General features: G+C 51.9%; 1 long non-coding RNA gene across 3 annotated transcripts; it reads right to left on the bottom strand.

The window, feature by feature from the left end:
• Positions 1 to 3,024: 3,024 nt before the first annotated feature.
• Positions 3,025 to 6,282, bottom strand: LOC137226968 (uncharacterized). Of its 3 annotated transcripts, XR_010944632.1 has the most exons (5): positions 5,048 to 6,282; positions 4,192 to 4,407; positions 3,468 to 3,582; positions 3,311 to 3,372; positions 3,025 to 3,187 (listed from the first exon to the last, which is right to left on the bottom strand). It is a non-coding gene; the product is annotated as an uncharacterized lncRNA (long non-coding RNA). The 3 variants fall into 3 exon arrangements; XR_010944631.1 differs by lacking the exons at positions 4,192 to 4,407; positions 5,048 to 6,282 and adding an exon at positions 3,853 to 4,182; XR_010944630.1 differs by lacking the exons at positions 4,192 to 4,407; positions 5,048 to 6,282 and having other exon boundaries at positions 3,468 to 3,826.
• Positions 6,283 to 11,831: the final 5,549 nt, after the last annotated feature.

The following is an 11,831-nucleotide window of genomic DNA, read 5'->3' as shown; positions in this document are numbered from 1 at the left end:
CAAACAAGCCCTTAGAAGCAGTAGAGGAAGGCAGAGGAGGAGGACAAAGAAATGTGGCAGAAAGGGAAGCTGGAGAGACATGAAGCAGGAGAGGGATTTGACCTGCCTCGCTGGAGGAGGCCACATGAAAAGCATGAAGAGAAATGCAGGCAGCCTGTAAGACAAGGACCAGCCCCTGAATGACAACCAGCAAGGACATGGGGACCTCAGTCCCACAACCATAGGAACAGAATCTGGCCAACAGCCCGAATGCGCTTACAAATGGTTTACCCTCAGCACCTCCAGAAAGGGAGGCAACCCTGCCGACACCTTGATTTCACCCTTCTGAGACCCAGAGCAGAGGAACTAACGGAGCCAACCTGACTTCTGATCTACAGAATTGTGAGCTGATTGATTTGTGTTGCTTCAAGCTGCTAAATTTGTGGTAATTTGCCGTGACTATAATAGAAAACAAATACACCACCCGTGGAGAATGGGGTGGAGCCAGCCCCTCCCAACACCACAGGGACTGATCATAGAAGTGGGCTCCCCAGATCGGGCGCTGGTCCCAGAAGTGGGGGGGCCTGGGCAGAGTTGACCACAGTGTCCAAGCTGAAAATTGATTCTCCATTGCCCAGCACCCAGGCACTGCCAAGGTGAGGGTCCCACCCCAAGTTTCAGACCAACTTAGGTGAGGGGCCTTAGCCCCTCTGCTTGTGCCCATGGCCACAGCCCCCTACGACAAGGTGGCAGCTGTTTTCTCTGTTCCAGGAGTTTCTCCAGCTCTCCCTCCACTCTTCTCTCTATTTGGGGGCTTCTTCAGTTTCCACCCTGCTACTCAGGTGTCCAGAAAACTCCCCCAAGCCTGGCCAGACTCCCAGGTCAGACTTGGAGTAGGTTCCATGTAAACCCCCAGCAATCGTGGAGTAGAATCCCTGGAGCTGGACAGGAGGAAGTAACAGGAGGAAGAGCAGAGCCTTCAGGCCGCCAGGCTGCTGGGCATGGCTCCCTGCCTGGCACTGGGCAGGTATTATCACAATTAGTCCTTGTCACGGCTCCACCTGGTGGGCAATAGGATCCTCATTTCTTGGAAGGAAAAATCAAGGCTCAGAGAAGGCGCAAATCCTTGTCCAAGGTCAGTCAGCACACTTTTCCGGTTACAAGTGACAGAAGCCTAATTCAACCTGGCTGGAGAAAAGGAAGCGTGTGCTGATCCGTGCAACATGGAGGTCGAGGGGTGGGGCTGGCTTCAGGTACCCTTCTGCTCGGGGACTCAGTGAGGTCCTCGTCTCCCCCTGCCTCTCTGTACCTGCATCTCTTCCTGTCTCTCCCTCTTTATCTCTCTCCCTCTTTTTCTTCCTGTCTCTCCCTCTTTTTCTCTCTCCCTCTGCCCACAGCACTCTGGTTCTCCCTCACTCTATCTCCTATCTCATGAGTGCCCTCCTCTCAGCTGGCTTTATTCCCTCCCACTGCATATGGATAGGACAGAAAACGTAGCCTGTGGCAGACACAGAAGCTTGGTCTTCTTTGAAGCAGCAAAGTGCCCAGGTGATAAATGAGCTTTCTCAAACTCCCTTGCAACCAGTGACATGTAAATAGAAATATTCTATAGTAATTCTGGGAAGCTTGTCTATGGGGAGGCAAGCTGACTCAGCTGAAAGGAGCACCTCTTTTATCCTTCTCCCCTTTCTGCCTTCCTGTTGCCTAGAATTATGTGTGTAATGGCAGGAGCTCTGGCAGCCATTTGGGGCCATAGGATGCACTGGATGCCAGTGCCAGTCATATGAGCCCTGAACTGGCCACCATCAGACTTCTTTTACATGCAAACCCCCCCCCCAAACTACTGCACGTTTAACCCACTTTTATTTGGAGTTTTTGTTATATGCAGCCAAACTTCACCCCATGATACGTGACCACCGGCAGCTTCCGCTTCACATCTACCCAACTCAGAAACTCCAGAGTCAGGACCCCTGCTCTTCTCACTCACAAGGCATCTAGTGAACTCTGAATGGCACAGCTAGGGTCACATACTTATGACTAGAGGAAGGGCCAAACCATGTCCCAGGCCCACTCTTGGTGTGCTTAATGTTGCTTGCTCGTTTGCTTTTAAGGACAGCCAGAGTGGAATCACATGAAGGGTGGGGGAGGAGAATTCCCCAAAAGAAGTGGGTGTGCTAGACACCTAGGAAATGACAGGTGTCCACTACAGCTAGTGTGTGGTGAACCCCAGTTTGCCTGACTCCCAGCTGGGCACTCTCCACCCTACTCTGCAGGATTTCAGTCTTAACAGAAGGGGCTTCCCTGTCTGACCTCTCAGGAGCAGGACCATGCAGGAGCCCACTGGGTCGGTCTGACCTCTCTCAAGAAAGTCCATCTGGAGGCCAGTATGTGGGGTCAGGAGGGAGATGAGTGTAAGTGTTAGATTCAGACAGAGTCGAGGTCAAAGCCCATCTCAGCCACTCCAGCTGTGTGCCCTCAGGTAAGTTGCTTTACCTCTCTGAGCCTCCCTGCTAATTCCCCCATTTCTGTCTCCAGTCCTGTCTTCACTCCCTCCCTCCCAGCCCTGCACACCTAGAATTCCCTCTTCTTCCTCTCACCTCGTCTACCCATCCTCCTCCAAGAGGCCCACCTCCACAGCTCCTACCACACCCAGCCAGAGACTCAGCCTGGGACATGCTGGCACAGCCTCCTTGACGCCGGCATATTCTAACGTGCCCTAAGGAACAATTCAACTTTCAGAGTTTCCAAATTACCAAACATGCAAAACAAACAACCTCCACCCAGGCCAGAGCCCTGCCCCTGCACTACTGACCCCCCAACCCCGGGACAGAGGTGGGGATCCCAGGTGGGCCGGGGGCTCAACAACCACCCCTGTTCCCACTCGGGGACAGGGAGGCGGCAGTGTCCAAAAGTCCTGGTTCTCTGTCCCCGGCTCTGGCTGCCTTGAACACTGTGCTCTATTCTCTTAAGGGTGCAGGCAAAGTAAAATGACCTCTGGGGGAGGCAGGTCTTAGAGGCTAAGCCCGGCAAAAAGGTCAACATTAATTTTTAAATTATTGACATCATTTCCATTTTTATTATTGAAACATTTCTTGTTATTTTCATTATTAAACCACTACATGCACAGAAAAACAATAAATGAATGAACTAAAAAGGTAAGTCTCTTGTCATTGGAGTCGCGGTCAGAAACAGTCTCTTGCGCACATTCCTGATTAAAAAATAAAGGAGGAAAAAAGAAACATCAACAAACGTGATTCCTCACTTTGTCCTTTGGAGGCAGCCGTTTCTGGGCAGCTTTGTTGCTGTGCTCTCCCCAAGGCCAGAGACTCACCTAACCTCGTGCTGCAGGGACCGGCTGGGGTTCACATCTGTCCTGGACACCCAGCACAGGGCCTGGTGGAGAGTAGGGTTCAGTGCATTTGTTGGAAGAGGGTAGGAGAGAGGGATAGAAGGATAGAGAAGGAAGGGAGGGAGACCCCGCCACTTACTTGTGACAACAGAGGCGGGTACAAAATCCTGCGGGGATCCAGGGAGAACATCTCACTCTGCCCGGAGAGGTGGGGAAGCAGCCAGTGACACTGAGTCTTGAAGCATGACTAGGAACTTTCCAGAATTTGTAGACATCCAACAGGCAAAGAAACAAAGAGAAGGCAGGGTGAGTGCAAAGGCATGGAGACATGAGAGAACAGGCCGTCTGGGCCTTCGTGGAGAGCCTGGGACAGGCTGGAGGAGGGTTTTGGAGAAGAGAGGGGATAGGAGAGGTTGAGGACGTCGGAAAGGACTTCCTGAGCGGGGCCAAGGGGTTGGGACGTTATCCTCCCGATTTCAGGGAACATGCACGGGGTGCTCGGGGAACACGCAGGGGGTGCTCACCAAGCCTCGGCTGAACCAGATTAGGAGGCAGGGACCCCAGGTCCAACCACTGGAGGGGCAGCAGCCCCCGGATCCCATCCTCTGCTGGGGCCCCCGAGCAGCTCCTCCTCCCCTCCCACACTCCAGCCTGGATGTTTTTCTCTGCACTTGATGAAGTTAAAATAAGCCCTCTCTGGGGTGACTCGCAGGCATTCAAATTGGATTGGCACACAGACATCGAGCAGTTGGTGGCAGGAGCCAGGGGACCCAGAGAGCAGGTTTTCGCTGGAGGGGACATGAGCTTTATTTCCCTCTTGGTTGCTGACAAGGAAGCAGCTGTCCTTCCCTGATTATTTTTACCTCGAGCCACAGCCGCTGACGCCGAGCCTCCCCAGCGCCCATCCGCCTGCCAGGGCCAGGTGAAGAGTCCCACTCCCCGGCCCAGCTCAGCGGAGAGCCTCGAGCTCCACCTACCGCCGCCTCCACATAGGACCAGGAAACAGCCCTTTGGCTTGGATCCAGACCCTTCCATGCCAAGCTGGGGTCACCGACAGGAGAAGAGAGAGCCAGAGCAGCCTTGAAGAAGATTTGAGACAAAAAAAGGGAAAAAAAATTTCATAACCAGTTCCCCTCCTCTAACACACTAGCTCCTTCCTTTTTGTTTTACCTCTGACTTCTAGCTTGATGAGACTAAACCTGAATACCACTTTACTGTTACCTAAGCGCTTCAAAGTCATTCCATTCTTGAAAAGCCCAACAGGTGGGGGACTTCCCTGGTGGTCTAGTGGCTAAGACTCTGCGCTCCCAATGCAGGGGGCCCGAGTTCGATCCCTAATCAGGGAACTAGACCCCACATGTCACAACTATGAGTTCACATGTTGCAGCTAAAAGATCCCACAACTAAGACCCGCACAGCCAAGCAAATAAGATTTTTTTTCAAAAAAAAAGGAAAATAAAAGAAAAGCCCAACAGGTGGGTATCATTAGATCCATCTTACAGCTGAGAAAACTGAGGCTCACAGGGGAAGTGGCTTGCCTGAAATCACACAATAACAGAGTGGGAGAAATAGGATTGGAACCCCAGTCTGTCCAACTTCAAATCTGGTACACCATCCACTGTATTTTCAAGTCTTTGTCCATGTATCAGTTAGTAACGCTCTCAGCAGCAGCTAACAACAATACTTTAAATAAAATGGGGGTTTATTTTCATTGTATACCAAAAGACTGGCAGCAGGTTGTTTCCGGGTTGGGAGGCAGCACAATGATGTCATGGACACAGGGTCTTTCAATGTCGCTGCTCCATCATCCTTGATAGGTTGCCTTTTAACATGCTTGCTGCCTCACTGTCACAAGGAGGCTGCTGCAACTCCAGGCATCTTGCCTAAATTCAAGGCAGAATGAGGATAGAGGGAGGGGATGGTGAAAGCTGTGAGAATCCCATTTATCAGTAAAGCAACATATTTCCCTGAATTCCTCCGGGAGACTTTGGTTTATATCTTACTGGTAACATGGCTACCACAGCTCAAGTGAAGCTGAGAAAGCAAGTATTTTGAGGACAGAGGAGAAGGACAAAGGAACAAATGTTGTGTTGGCCACCAACAGTATCTGCCACAGTCTACATAGAGTTGTACTTAGTTACAATTATATCACACATACTTTTTGCTTCCTACTTTTTTCTTTTACTGTTAGGTCATTTGCAGTTTCCTTATCACTATGTTGTTTTTATAATTCTCATTTTTAATGGTTTAATAGTATTTCTTCAAGTGGATAAGCCATAATGTATTTATTGGACATAGTAAGCTTCCAATGTTTTCAATATTATGTATAATATTGTGACGAACATCTTCACGCTCATTTAGGTGGGTGCCTGCCAAACATAAATCCCATACAGTGGAATTACTCGAATCAAAGATGTTAACATTTTTGGTTAATATATTACTCTTTATTTCTGCTCTTATATATTGCTTTATTGATTTCCAAGAGGCTTATGCTATTTAATATTATGTCACAGTACCTGGATGTATTGATTTTACCATAACTGCACCTGCACAGAGTATATTACCACTTTTTAAATGTTTTTACCAAAATCGGTATATTAAAATGATACCTTAAAGCTGCTACTGTTTCCATTCCTTTGATTACAACTGAGGAGGAACACTTTTCCCCATGTATTTTCACTTTGTATTTCCTCTTTGGTGAAGTATATGTTCATTTCTTTATCCAGTCAATATCTGGAGTAAGAAACCCATTTTTATAGAAACCATACTGGTACTGGTATTACCTCTGGTCATATTGCAACTCAACTTTCCCATCTGATCTTACAAGTTCCTGGGAGGAAGGCAGGGTGTGGAACAGGACCCGAGTCACCAATGAGCAAACTGGGCTCAAGAAGTTCGTGCAGCTACTAACAGGCAGAGGCTGCATCTCCAAGCCCAGCACTTTTTCTTGTACAGTATTGCTCTTTAAAAAAAAAAAATAACAACTTTATTGAGATATAATTCACAAAGCATACAATTCACTCATTTAAAGTACCCAATGCAAGGGACTTCCCTGGTGGTGCAGTGGTTAAGACTCCATGCTCCCAATGCAGGGGGCCCGGGTTTGATCCCCGGTCAGGGAACTAGATCCCATGTGCACGCTGCAACTAAGAGTTCGCGTGCTGCAACTAAGAGTTCGTGTGCTGCAACTAAGACCTGATGCAACTAAATAAATATTTATAAATAAATAAATAAAGCACCCAGCTTAATTGTTTTTAGCACATTCACAGAGTTGTGCAACAATCACCACAATCAATTTTAGAACATTTCATCGCCCCCAAGAGAAACCTTGAACACACTAGCTATTCACTGTCACATCAGGTAGAGGTAAAAATATGTTTAAGCCTGGAGAAAAGAGATGGGTGGGGTGGGCAGTTCGAAGAAAGCAGAGCAGACAGGCTGTGCCATTGGACTTGCTCCGTGACCACAGGTCACTTCTCCCCTGGCTCTGGGTTTCCTCCTAATACAAATAGAGCGCTCACTGTGTCCAGGCTCCAGGCCACGTGTGTCACAGATGTTCCTGATCGCTCTCTCTAACGTGGGGTGAGGAGCCCCACTTTACAGAAGAGGGAAGCCAAGACCAAGAGCAGAGACATGTAGCCATTCACGTCCCTATGCTGGTTGGTGGCAGAGAGGGGCCTGGAGTGGGGGGTGGGATTTGGGAGGGAGTCTGACTTCGAGCTCAAGGCCATTACATCAGCTGCCTCCGCCTCCCTGCTTCTGGAGCTGACCCAGTGACAGGTGGCGCCAGGTGGGGAGGGGGAAAGAGGGGCATCTCTTTGTGCACTGGCCGAGGAGGGCCCTAAACAGGTTGGCACTAAATAGCTGTTTCACCAATTGTGTGGCCACAACTGGTGGTGTGACTGTCAGCCCTTGGGAGCCATGAAGCCAAGTCCTCTTCCCACTGCCCCCTACACCAACCCCCGGGCACACACTCACATGCAAACCTTAGGGTCACAAGGTGTCTGTCTGGGTGTGTCTAGATCTGTGGGATCATTCCTTCTGTCCTTCAACAAACACAAAGTGCTCTCTCTGTCAAGCTTTTCCCGGGTGCTGGGGGCATAGGGGGAAGGCAGACAGTTCCCTGGCTTTTATAGGGATCTGGGGGCTCCTGAAACAGTTTAGGATGCAGGGAAAGAATCCTAGAAGGTCTAAGTGGACACCTGAAGGATGAGTAGAAATGAGTCAGAAAGGACTTGGAGGTGGGGTACTCCTGCCTAGTCCTGGGGAGAGGGAATAGCACATGCAAAGGCCCGGGGGTGAGAATGGCAAAATGTTCAGTCTGGTCACAGGCTGGGCCACTGAGTGAAGGGGAAGAGGCACAGTGAGGGAGGAAGTAGGGCAGAGCTGGGTCACGTTAGCCATGTGTCCAAGGTTGGACTTTCTCCTGGAGCATCAGGGAGCCACAGAAGGGTTTTGAGCAGGGGATGGAAATTTTAGAGAGCCTGCTCCGACTGCCCAGTGGAGAAGGGGTTGGGGCAGGTAAGAGGGGAGGCACAGCTGGTTCTGGGCCTGTCCGGGTTTCTCAGGACCGAGAGTAGGCAGGGGTCGGGAGAGAGGAAGGGACTTGGTCTGTAGAGCAGAAGCCCATCCTCCCCAGAGAAAAATGACAATAGGCCCAGGTTTTGGGGCTCTCCCAACCCCAGTACTCACACAGCTCTTCTCACAGCCACCTTCTATGTCCCTGAAAGGAAGGAGTGATTCTCCACACTTGGTGCAAGAAGACATGAAGCAGACTCGCCCAGGTCACATTAAAGTTGGTTGATGGCCAAATCCCAGTTGTGTGGGGTCTGTTGTAACCCCAAAGTGAAAACATTCTGGCTGCTGGCTTCCTCCTTCCAATATTCTTAGCCCTGGACTATGGGCAGTTTGGCTGAGGGTCTGGCACAGGGCCAGGCCCCAGGAAGAAGGAAGGACCCTGGCTGTCCTCATCGCCCCTGCCCACCCCCCGCCATCCCCTCACCATCTACACGGACAATGAGCCTCAAAGGCCATCATTCACCCACGGCCTCCGGGCCTTGTCTATGGAGACAAGGGGCCTGTCAGAGCCACCTGCCCAGAACACCGATGAATGGCCCCCGGCTGCCGGTAAGATAGTACCCAGGCTCTGGGGAAGCGAGATGAGGCAGAGTCACAGCCCCAAACAGTCCCAGAATCCATGGAGCACACCCACACCCTCATAGTACTTGGCCATCTCCAGGAGTGACTCCTGGGAAATGTGACCCCAAGGAAGGGAAGGAGTGGGATGGGGGCCCCAGAGGCAGGGGTGTTGCCAAGGATAGGAAGGTCGTAACAGGTTACAGGGGAGAGATTGGGATGGGACAGGAAGGCAAGGAGCGCCAGAAGGCATAAGAAAGTGGCTGGGAGAGTTGGGGTCAACACAAAGCCCACCCACCCACAGAGAGAAAGAGCCTGGCTTAGGAGGCAGACCTGGGATCCACCTCTTCCTTGCTGTGTGACCTTAAGTGAGTCCTGACTTCTCTCCAGGCTCAGTTTGCACAGATGTAGACCTGGGCCCCAAGAATCCTGTCTTGAAGGAGATGGTGCAAGTGTGGAAAGGCCCACCCAGGGCCGGGCAGAGCAAGGGCTCCGTCCCCCCCTTTCCTTCTCGCTGGCTCCAGACTGGGCTGGGTGGGTGGGGGTGAGCAGGTCACAGACACCACAGGGCCAAGTCCTGCGTGCATTCTGCTGGCCCAGGAACCCAGGAAATGCTCAGAGCTTTGCTCCAAGTGGGGACCTCTTATATCCAGTTTTTATTTTGAAAATTCTCAAACCTGGAGAAAAGCTGAAAGAAGGGTACACTGAACACCCATGTATCATCCACTTTGATTCCCCTCCTCTTTCTTTAAAAAAAAAAAAATCAAAAGATGGTAAATTTTATGTTGTGTATTTAACCACAATTTTTAAAAATTGGAAAAAAAGAAAACAATAAATCATTGTGTTGCCGGCTGGCTATTAAGCATAAATTAAGTTTTGACAGGAATGCTAAGTGAACTGTGTGCCAGGCACCAGGTACAAGCCATGGGCTTTGTACATATTAAGTCAAAGTCATTTAAATTGCACAGCAGCCCCATGAGTTGTGTACTATTTATCATCCACATATTACAGACGGGGAAACAGGGCCTCAGAGAAATTATGCAAGGTGGCTCCAGCGTCAAGATGAACTTGGATGTCCGACCTCCCTCCCCAGCAGGAATCCCCGCTACCAAGGCAGCACAGCTACCTCTGGACCCAGCTGCACACCTCCCATGCCGGGATGTGGGGGCTCCTCCCTCTGCACTGCCACCCCCCGACCCCCCCAGAAGCCAAATTCCTACTCCCTTTCCTCCAAACAGGGCCTCTTCCCCGTCGTGTGTTACCTTTTTTTTGGTCCCCACGGCTTGTGGGATCTTAGTTCCCCCACCAGGGATTGAACCCGGCAGTGAAAGCGCAGAGTCCTAACCACTGGACCACCAGGGAACTCCCCTCGTGTTACCTTCTGAATGACCTAGATGAAGACCCAGAGCCCGGCTTCAAGGCCGGACTCTGTCACTGGCCAGCCGTCTAACTCGGGATGAAAGCCCTCAGTCCTCATCTGGAAAACGGGCATGACAGCCCCTCCTCACATCGGGTTGAAGGTAAAGGCGATGAGGCCTATAGGGGACCAGCTCAGGGCACGTAGCAGGCTAGATGCTGGGTGCTCCCTCCTCATCCTGGCCTGAGAAGGGACTAGGGAGTTCAAGGATCCTTGGGTTTCCACAAACTAATCTGGGATCCGAGGCTCACAAGGTGCCCCTTCTAATAGGGTGACTTTACCTGTGCGTTGTGGGGAGATGTGTGACGCAGGTCTCGTCCAGAGACTGAGGATCCCCTCCTCCCCCGCGGACTCATGTGTCTCCTGCTGGCCTGTGCCTGCCCAGTCCCTTGCGCGCTGGCGGGCTGGGGTCCCGGTACTGGTGGGCTGGGGCCGAGGGGCGGGGTCTCCTAGCACCGCCCCGCACCCGTCGGCCTCACGTACAGCTGCCAGGCGGAAAGCACGCAGATGCAGATGCCGGATTCGGTCCCTGAAACACCCCGCAGAGGTTGAGCCGATCACAGCCACCAGGTCAGGCGAAGCCGGTGAGGACTTGGGCTGTGAACAGGGGAGGGATCAGTGCGGGTGAAGGGGAGCCCTTTGCCCCCGGGGCCCATCAGCCTACGAGGGATTCCCCACTGGTGCCTTGTGGAGAAGGGACATGCAGTGGCACGACCAAACTTCACATCTCTCGTGAATGCCAACGAGTGTTTGGCAAGCAAGGAAGGTGGGTGCCAAGGAGTCTCTGGGAGCAAATACGGGCAGATGTGAACGGAAAGCTGGGGCCGTCAGCAGTTATTGAGCCCACACTGTATGCCCTGGACCAGCCTCTTATAATTCCCCATCGACTTGGGGTTGGGGGTGGGGCCTGGTGGACGCAAGTACTGTTTAAAACGGGAGAAAGTGACAATAAATTGGTGCTTTTCAGAGTCCAAAATGTGTGAACCTCCGTGTCCTCACGCGCTGGGATCTGTTTGATTTTCATGTTTATAGACTTTATCTGGGAAAGGAGAAAGGGTATGAAGCATCATTGGTGATGGCTCCAGACTTCCAGGTGGCATGAGGCTGAATGGTGGGACACAGCGGGGCGTTACTTCACTTCCAGTGTTTTCTGAGACCCATTTGTGCCTGGCCAGGGCTCTTGCTGGCCTGAAGCCCCGCAGGCTGCCAAGAGCAACCCCCAAATCACGTGTGATTAGGGTCTCCTCAGCTTACTACAGCGCCTGGCAGTGGCAGGTCTGAAGTGAAGTTTCAGACTGAAACTTGCGATGAAGTGATCACAAGCTGATCTTGCAGGTGGTGCCTCTGAGGGAGTGAGAGGCCAGTCTAGGCAGGAGGGACAGCATGGCCAAAGGTCTGGACAAGGGATGCTGCCTGGGGAAATGGGAGCAGCTTGGGGAGCAAGGGAAAAGGTGGCTGCATGGGGGAATGGTGGCACTGGTGAGGCCAGAGAGCTCAGCAGAGGCCTGATAGAGCAGAACCTTGAATGCCAGACTGAGAAGCCCAAAGGACATGAGGAAGCCTACAGGGCCTGGAGCTCGCTCTCCCTACCTCCCCTCACACCCCAGGAGACCCTGCACTTTGTTTCCACCACTCTCTGGCCCGTGGACAGCTGCTGCCCTCCTCCCCACCCCCAACCCCCTGTCAGCTCACCAGGGCTACAGTGTTTCCCATCTGCAGTCTTGGAAGAGGCTCCTGGAGACCATCCCTTTGTGCAGTAAATGTCATCCCCACTGGGTGGGCCATCCCATTCTGGGCTTCCAGCCCAGTGGGGTCTGGGAGCCAAACAAGGGGTGAGATGACAGAGCGGGTAGCATAGCAAGGCAGGCAGGACAGTGAGCTGCTTTCCTGTGCTTTTTTCCTCCCCCAGTCCACATTGGCCACGCCTGTGACTCCTGCTGTTCCTCGCCT

The sequence above is a fragment of the Pseudorca crassidens genome, chromosome 7 (assembly GCF_039906515.1).
Source record: "Pseudorca crassidens isolate mPseCra1 chromosome 7, mPseCra1.hap1, whole genome shotgun sequence".
NCBI classification, from domain to species: Eukaryota; Metazoa; Chordata; class Mammalia; order Artiodactyla; family Delphinidae; genus Pseudorca; species Pseudorca crassidens.
This window is presented reverse-complemented; position numbering and strand designations above follow the sequence as displayed.